This window comes from Bombus huntii, chromosome 18 (assembly GCF_024542735.1).
Source record: "Bombus huntii isolate Logan2020A chromosome 18, iyBomHunt1.1, whole genome shotgun sequence".
NCBI classification, from domain to species: domain Eukaryota; kingdom Metazoa; phylum Arthropoda; class Insecta; order Hymenoptera; family Apidae; genus Bombus; species Bombus huntii.
The window spans coordinates 4,348,368-4,356,305 of NC_066255.1; the positions used below are offsets into that span (position 1 = coordinate 4,348,368).

Here is a 7,938-nt window from a genome sequence, read left to right on the forward strand (position 1 = left end):
CGGGAGAGAACCGTCGCCGCCCGCCGCCGCCGCCGCCGCGATGGCGCCTGAAGGAGATGGACAAGGAGATGCTGCGGGCGGCCACGATCGTATCCGCCTGGAGCTGGGACGCCCGTCGGGCGACCGAGCAGGGAGACATCGACGAGGAGGCGGAGGAGCTCCGAAGATACATGACCGCGGCGTGCGACGCCTCGATGCCGCGCTCCGTCCCGGGAGGCGGACGAGACCGGGGAACGTACTGGTGGACCCCGGAGATCGCCGAGATGCGAGAGAACTGCGTTCGGGCCCGCAGGAGATTCCTAAGGGCCCGTCGTCGCAGACTGACGCGCGACGAGGAGGAGATCTCCCGCCGTTACGAGGAGTACAGGGAGGCGAGACGGACTCTTCAGCGGGAGATCAAGACCGCGAAATCTCGGTGCTGGACGGAGCTGATCGAGGAGGTCGAATCCGACCCGTGGGGACGGCCGTACAAAGTGGTCACCAAGAAGCTACGACCCTCGGCGCCCCCGCTGACCTCGGACATGGACCCGACGCTGTTGGACAACGTCGTCGGGACGCTGTTCCCGCCGGAAGACGCGAACGCGAGCCAACCGGCGCCATCCTCCCCCTCCTCCGTCGACGACGACGACGACGACGACGAGGAGACGGCGACGACGACCGCGACGGGATGGAGCGAGGAACTGCGAGTCAGCGACGAGGAGCTCTTCGAAGCGGCCAGGAGGACGGCGTCCCGCGACGTGGCGCCAGGCCCCGACGGAATACCGGGCCGAGCGTGGGCGGAGTCGATCGTCACCATGGCTCCCCGCCTGCGACACCTGTTCGACAGATGCCTGGAGGAGGGCGTCTACCCCCGGACATGGCGGACGGCCAGGCTGGTGCTGCTACGAAAGGAGGGACGCCCGCCGGACTCGCCGTCCGCGTACAGGCCGATATGCCTGCTGGACGAGGTGGGCAAGATGCTGGAGAGGATCGTCGCCGCCCGACTGGAGGCTCACATCACCGAGAGGACGCCCGGATGGCACGACAGCCAGTACGGATTCCGCCGCGGCCGCTCGACCGTGGACGCGGTGAAGAGGCTGAGGGCCATGGCCGAGGACAGGGTCTCCCGGGAGGGGGTGGCGGTGGCGGTGTCGCTCGACGTCACCAACGCCTTCAACTCCATCCCCTGGGGCAGGATCCTGGAAGCCCTGCGCCACTTCGAGGTCCCGGCGTACCTGGTGGGGATCGTTCGAGCGTACCTCGCCGACAGGTACATCGTCTACGCCGGCAGGGACGGAGAGGAGAGAAGACGGATCGAGCGCGGCGTTCCGCAGGGGTCGGTGCTGGGACCGTTGCTCTGGATCACGGCCTACGACTCGGTCCTCCGATGTCCGATGCCCCCGGGAGCGGGAACGGTGTGCTACGCCGACGACACCCTGGTCCTGGCCGGGGGACGGTGGTGGCACGACACGGCGAACCGCACGGAGGACGCAGTGGCGTGCGCGGTGAGCGCCATTCGGAGGCTCGGCCTGACGGTGTCGCCGGCCAAGTCGGAGGCGCTGTGGTTCTTCGACCAGCGGCGAAGAGGAACGCCTCCCCCCGGGCTGACGGTGAACATCGGCGGAGAAGAGGTCCCGGTGGGACGACAGATGAGGTACCTGGGCCTCACGATCGACAGCGGATGGACCTTCGGACCACACTTCGAGCAACTGGTCCCGAAGGCGACGGCCGCGGCCAACGCCCTGTGCGGCCTCCTACCGAACATCGGCGGAGCGGGATCGAGAGTCCGCCGCCTCTACGAGGGAGTGGTTCGGTCCCGAGTTCTCTACGGGGCACCCGTCTGGGCCAGAAGCCTGGCGACCAGCCGCCGCAGCCTGACCTTGCTGCGGAGGCTGCAGAGGACGACCGCTATCCGCATAGCGAGAGGCTACAGGACGACATCGTACGCGTCGGCGACCGTGCTGGCGGCCTCCCCGCCGTTCGAGCTGCAAGCCTTGGCGCTCGAACGCGTATACGAACACCAGAGGAATCCGACGCCGTCGACCGCCGGCCAGCCGGCCCCGAACATCCGGGAGGAGGCGAGGAAGGAGACCTGGGAACGATGGCGCTCGCAGCTGATCCAGGAGGACGCCGTGCGGCCGCACCGGGCCGTTCGCGCCGTGCTTCCCAACTGGGAGGCGTGGAGGGATCGAGGCGGGGCACCGCTGACCTTCAGGATGACGCAGCTGCTCACCGGCCACGGAGTGTTCGGCGAGTACCTGCTAAGGATTCGGCGAGAGACGACGTCCGTCTGTCACCACTGCGAGGAAGAGGAGGACACGGCGCAGCACACGCTGGAGTTCTGCCCGGCGTGGGCGGAACCACGACGCGTCCTGCGGCTCGAAATCGGCGAGAGCTTAGCCCCCGAAGCGGTCGTCGCGGCCATGCTCAGAGGGCGCCAGGAGTACTCCGCTGTCCGCACCTACTGCGAGCAGGTCATGCTGGCGAAGGAGCGGGCGGAACGTAGCAGGGAACGAGATCGCGACCCGTCCAGGAGGTCGCAGCGCCCTAGGAATACGACGCGCTACAGGGGCGCGACGCCGCCACCGGCGCCGCCGCGGCCGCCGTAGGAGCGCGTGGAAACCAGGAAGAGGCGTCAGGGGGACGGGGTCCCCAGAACGACGCAATAGGAGCGAGGCGCTAGGGGGCGTGGTCCCCCCTAGCGTTCCAAGAAGATCAAGGACGCCTCCCTTCGACGAAAGGAGAGATAGACGCCCGGGGGTAACCGGTAGTAATTCGGGAGAGATCCCGGGTGCATCTCGACTCAGGCGTCAGGACAGGCCACCGTGGAGTTTTAGTCGGTAAGAGTCCGACACTACCCGCCTAGCGGGTGTCCATGAGGATTTCTCCACGAAAAAAAAAAAAAAAAAAAAAAAAAAAAAAAAAAAAAAAAAAGGTTGGGGTTAGGTTGGGGTTAGGTTGGGGTTAGGTTGGGGTTAGGTTGGGGTTAGGTTGGGGTTAGGTTGGGGTTAGGTTGGGGTTAGGTTGGGGTTAGGTTGGGGTTAGGTTAGGTTGGGGTTAGGTTGGGGTTAGGTTGGGGTTAGGTTGGGGTTAGGTTGGGGTTAGGTTGGGGTTAGGTTGGGGTTAGGTTGGGGTTAGGTTGGGGTTAGGTTGGGGTTAGGTTGGGGTTAGGTTGGGGTTAGGTTGTCAGCGCCCGCTGGCAGCGGTGGAGACGTGGACTTCCCACCGATCACATGGGTTAAGCAACGGTCGCCGCGGCACGGACAAGGATGGGTGAACGTTCGGGCGGGCGCTGGCGAAGAGGAAGGAGGCGCACCGCCGCCATTTTTCTGGGATTCTCCAAGGAGTACTAGGCAGGCAGAAGCCCCCGGAGCGCAGGACTACCCCGGGGGTAACCGGCGGAGCTATCCCGGCCGCCACAGGAGCACATGGAAACCAGGAAGAAAGGCGTCAGGGACGGGGTCCCCAGGAAGACGCGCAGGATCGAGGCGCTAGGGGGTGTGGTCCCCCCTAGTGTTCCAAAGAAGAGCAAGGATGCCTCCCTTCGAAAGAAGGAGAGATAGACGCCCGGGGGTGACCGGCAGAATTCGGAAGAGAACCCGGGTGCGTCTCGACTCAGGCGTCAGGATAGGCCACCGTGGAGTTTTAGTCGGTAAGAGTCCGACACTACCCGCCTAGCGGGTGTCCATGAGGATTTCTCCACGAAAAAAAAAAAAAAAAAAAAAAAAAAGGTTGGGGTTAGGTTGGGGTTAGGTTGGGGTTAGGTTGGGGTTAGGTTGGGGTTAGGTTGGGGTTAGGTTGGGGTTAGGTTGGGGTTAGGTTGGGTTAGGTTGGGGTTAGGTTGGGGTTAGGTTGGGGTTAGGTTGGGGTTAGGTTGGGGTTAGGTTGGGGTTAGGTTGGGGTTAGGTTGGGGTTAGGTTGGGGTTAGGTTGGGGTTAGGTTGGGGTTAGGTTGGGTTAGGTTGGGGTTAGGTTGGGGTTAGGTTGGGGTTAGGTTGGGGTTAGGTTGGGGTTAGGTTGGGGTTAGGTTGGGGTTAGGTTGGGGTTAGGTTGGGGTTAGGTTGGGGTTAGGTTGGGGTTAGGTTGGGGTTAGGTTAGGTTGGGGTTGGGGAGCACGAGGCGGGCATGGGTTCCCGGGGCATAGGACCATGCCCTGGGAAACCCCGATGGATCTGATGTTCTCTTACAGTCGGGTGGCGGCCGATCGGTGCCCTTGGCACCCGTCGGTTCGCCGATCCGGTGCGGAGAACTTCGGAGAAGTTGGCGGGCCCATGCCTGTCAAGACCACTCACCTCACCTTCTCGCGGGGCTCCCTGTCGCCCTGCACCGGCTTCGACCGGGGCAGGGCGCGAAAGAGTGAGTGGCACCAGGACGGAGACTTCGACGACGACCTCGGCGAAAAACAAACAACAATATGGAAATGGAGAACATAAACGACAAAGTTTACGGTGCAGGGGAGGGATACCCCAGTACCGGCGCAGTCGCGGGTAGTGAAGTGGGCCCCGCTGCGTCGATATCTCGCGACCACGGCCGTTCGAGGGTGGACCGCCAGGCCCCCGGACGCGTTTCTACGACTGGCGATGAAACAACGGGAGAGAGGAGGAGGATAACGGCAGGAGGACATTCAGAGGACGACAGGATGGAGACCGCGGAGGAGCCTCCGAGGAAGGCGACGAGACGTTCGCTGAGAGCCGCGAACAGGTCCGAGTACGTTTTTCTCGCGCCGGCCACGATGGACGACGGTACGTCATCGATGGCGGGGGGATCGCGGGGGCGGGCGAGGTCCGACGACGAGGAGTCGGTCGCCTCGATCGCCTCGCGTTCGTCGCTGGCTTCGATGGCGTCCAGGGGTAAGAGGAAGAGAACGGCAGCCGCGACAACACCGGTGGTGTCCGAAGAGTTGGAGGTGCAGATGAGGACGAGTTCTCCGGCGGAAATCAGCGCGGGCCTGACGATGCACGTGTCTGAAATCATGCACGTCGCGACGACGTCGTCGAACCTGAAGGGGACCTACATCAGGTCCCTGAAGAACGCGGCGAGCTATATCACCGCCGCCTGGAACGAGGAATCCGCGAGGAGGGAAAGGCCAGCGCGTGCCACCGACGACGTGGACGCGAGGCTGTCCGTGCTGGAGGGGGAGAACGCAGCCCTCCGCCAGGAGCTGAGGAGACTGGCCGCTCGCATCAACGAGTGCCCGCGATGCTCCGACGCGGCTGCCGAATACGCCCGCCCCGCGTGGGAAGGCGGAACCGACAACAGGACGCGTCTGGACGCCCTGGAGAGAGCGGTCCGAGAACTGGGACCCTCCATTCTCAGGACCATCGAAGAACGATTCGGGGACGCTCGAAGTCAACGCACCCCCGAAGCACGACCCAGCGGGGACCGCCCCGTCGACCCTCCCGCCGCCCAACCGACGCCGCCCCGAAGGGAACGGGAGGACGGCGGATGGGAGCTGGTGGAGACGACGAAGAAAAGGAGGAGAAACAGGAAGAAGGCGAGCGAGGCGAAGGCAGCCGCCGCCGCCGTCGGAGGAGAGGCGGCGAGGAAAGGTCCGACCGCGCCACCACCGACGCGGGTACGGCAGCAACAACAGCGGCAACCCCAGGCCGGCAGGACGACGGGCGCACCGAAGGCGAGCGCCCCCGCTACGCAGAGAGGACCACCGCGGACACCCAAGGTGGTCACGCCCCCTCGCGCACCGCGAACATCCGCGGTGACCCTGACGTTGAAAGAGGGGGCGAGGATGTCGTACGCCGACGTCCTGGAAGCGGCAAGAACGAGGATCCCGCTATCGGAGCTCGGCACGGAGCGCCTCGAGATGAAGAAGGCGATGACGGGCGCCATTATAATACAAGTCCCCGGAGACAAGGACAGGGGAAAGGCGACGCTACTGGCGACGCGGCTGGCCGAGACGCTAGACCCGACGGCGGTGAGAATCGCCACACCGACCAGGATGGCGGAGCTGCGCGTGACCGGGATTGACATCTCGGTCAAGAAGGAGGAGCTGCGAAGAGCACTGGCCTCGGCGGCGGGATGCGGCAGCGCGGAGGTGCAAGTGGGCGAGATCGGCGCCACCAGAGGCGGCCTCGGATCGGCATGGGTCAGGTGTCCGGCGGCAGGAGCCCGCAAGCTGGCCCAGGCGGAGAAGATAGCCCTGGGCTGGTCAACGGCGAGGATAAGGGCCATACCGAAGCGGCCGCTGCAGTGTTTCAGGTGCCTGGAACTGGGGCACGTGCGCGCCACTTGCGTATCCGGCGAGGACCGAGGGCACCTGTGCTACAGGTGCGGCGGGAGCGGACACCGCTCCAGAGAGTGTCCCGCTTCCGCTCCCAAGTGTCCGCTGTGCGAGTCGCTCGGGGCACCCGCGAATCACAGGATGGGCGGAGAGGCATGCAGCCCCCCGAAGGTCAAGAGGAGGAGACCGATCCGCCAACCAGCAGCGGTAGCGGCAGCAGCAACAGCAGCCGCCGCGGCAGAGACACCGGGAAGCGCCGCCGAATCAGCAGCAGCGGCGGATGGCCGGGAGGAGGCCATGGAGGTGGCGGCATAATTCAAGCGCCTGCTGCAATGCAATCTCGGTAGGTCGAGAAGAGCGCAAGATCTGCTCTTCCAGACCATCCGGGAGAACGAGGTGGCCCTGGCGGCGGTGGCGGAACCGCATCGTATACCCGACTCGCCCAACTGGATCGGGGACCTGGACGGATCCGCAGGAATAACGTGGACGTCGGCCTCGTGCCTCTTGCTGGACCGTGGCAGCGGCTTCGTCGCGGTCGAGTGGCTAGGAGCGGCGGTGGTGGCGGTGTACGTCTCTCCGAACATCGACCTGGACGCGTACGGGGAGTTTCTGGACCGAGTCGGCGAGTGCGTCCGAAGATGTCTCCCCCGCCAGGTGCTCGTCCTGGGGGACTTCAACGCCCACTCGACGCAATGGGGAAACCCCAGGACCAACTCCCGAGGAAGGATGCTCACCGACTGGGCAGCGGGTCTGGGGCTCCTGCTGGCGAACAGGGGCTCGGCGAGCACCTGCGTGGCGTGGAGAGGATCCTCGGTGGTGGACATCACGTGGGCTACCCCGGAGCTGCTCAGGCGAATCCGCGACTGGAGAGTGGCCGAGGGGGTGGAAACGCTGTCCGACCACCTCTACATTCTGATGGAGGTGACCCTGGGGACCGAGGACGACGCCGGGAGGAGGAGACGACGACGACCGGGAGAGAACCGTCGCCGCCCGCCGCCGCCGCCGCCGCGATGGCGCCTGAAGGAGATGGACAAGGAGATGCTGCGGGCGGCCACGATCGTATCCGCCTGGAGCTGGGACGCCCGTCGGGCGACCGAGCAGGGAGACATCGACGAGGAGGCGGAGGAGCTCCGAAGATACATGACCGCGGCGTGCGACGCCTCGATGCCGCGCTCCGTCCCGGGAGGCGGACGAGACCGGGGAACGTACTGGTGGACCCCGGAGATCGCCGAGATGCGAGAGAACTGCGTTCGGGCCCGCAGGAGATTCCTAAGGGCCCGTCGTCGCAGACTGACGCGCGACGAGGAGGAGATCTCCCGCCGTTACGAGGAGTACAGGGAGGCGAGACGGACTCTTCAGCGGGAGATCAAGACCGCGAAATCTCGGTGCTGGACGGAGCTGATCGAGGAGGTCGAATCCGACCCGTGGGGACGGCCGTACAAAGTGGTCACCAAGAAGCTACGACCCTCGGCGCCCCCGCTGACCTCGGACATGGACCCGACGCTGTTGGACAACGTCGTCGGGACGCTGTTCCCGCCGGAAGACGCGAACGCGAGCCAACCGGCGCCATCCTCCCCCTCCTCCGTCGACGACGACGACGACGACGACGAGGAGACGGCGACGACGACCGCGACGGGATGGAGCGAGGAACTGCGAGTCAGCGACGAGGAGCTCTTCGAAGCGGCCAGGAGGACGGCGTCCCGCGACGTGGCGCCAGGCCCCGAC

The 7,938-nt window shown here is 65.3% G+C and overlaps 1 protein-coding gene across 1 annotated transcript in view; it reads right to left on the reverse strand.

Moving 5' to 3' along the window:
• The window catches only part of LOC126875579 (uncharacterized), a 31,093-nt gene that overhangs the window by 14,992 nt on the left and 8,163 nt on the right, over window positions 1-7,938 (reverse strand). The gene's annotated exons all lie outside the window — the stretch shown is intronic.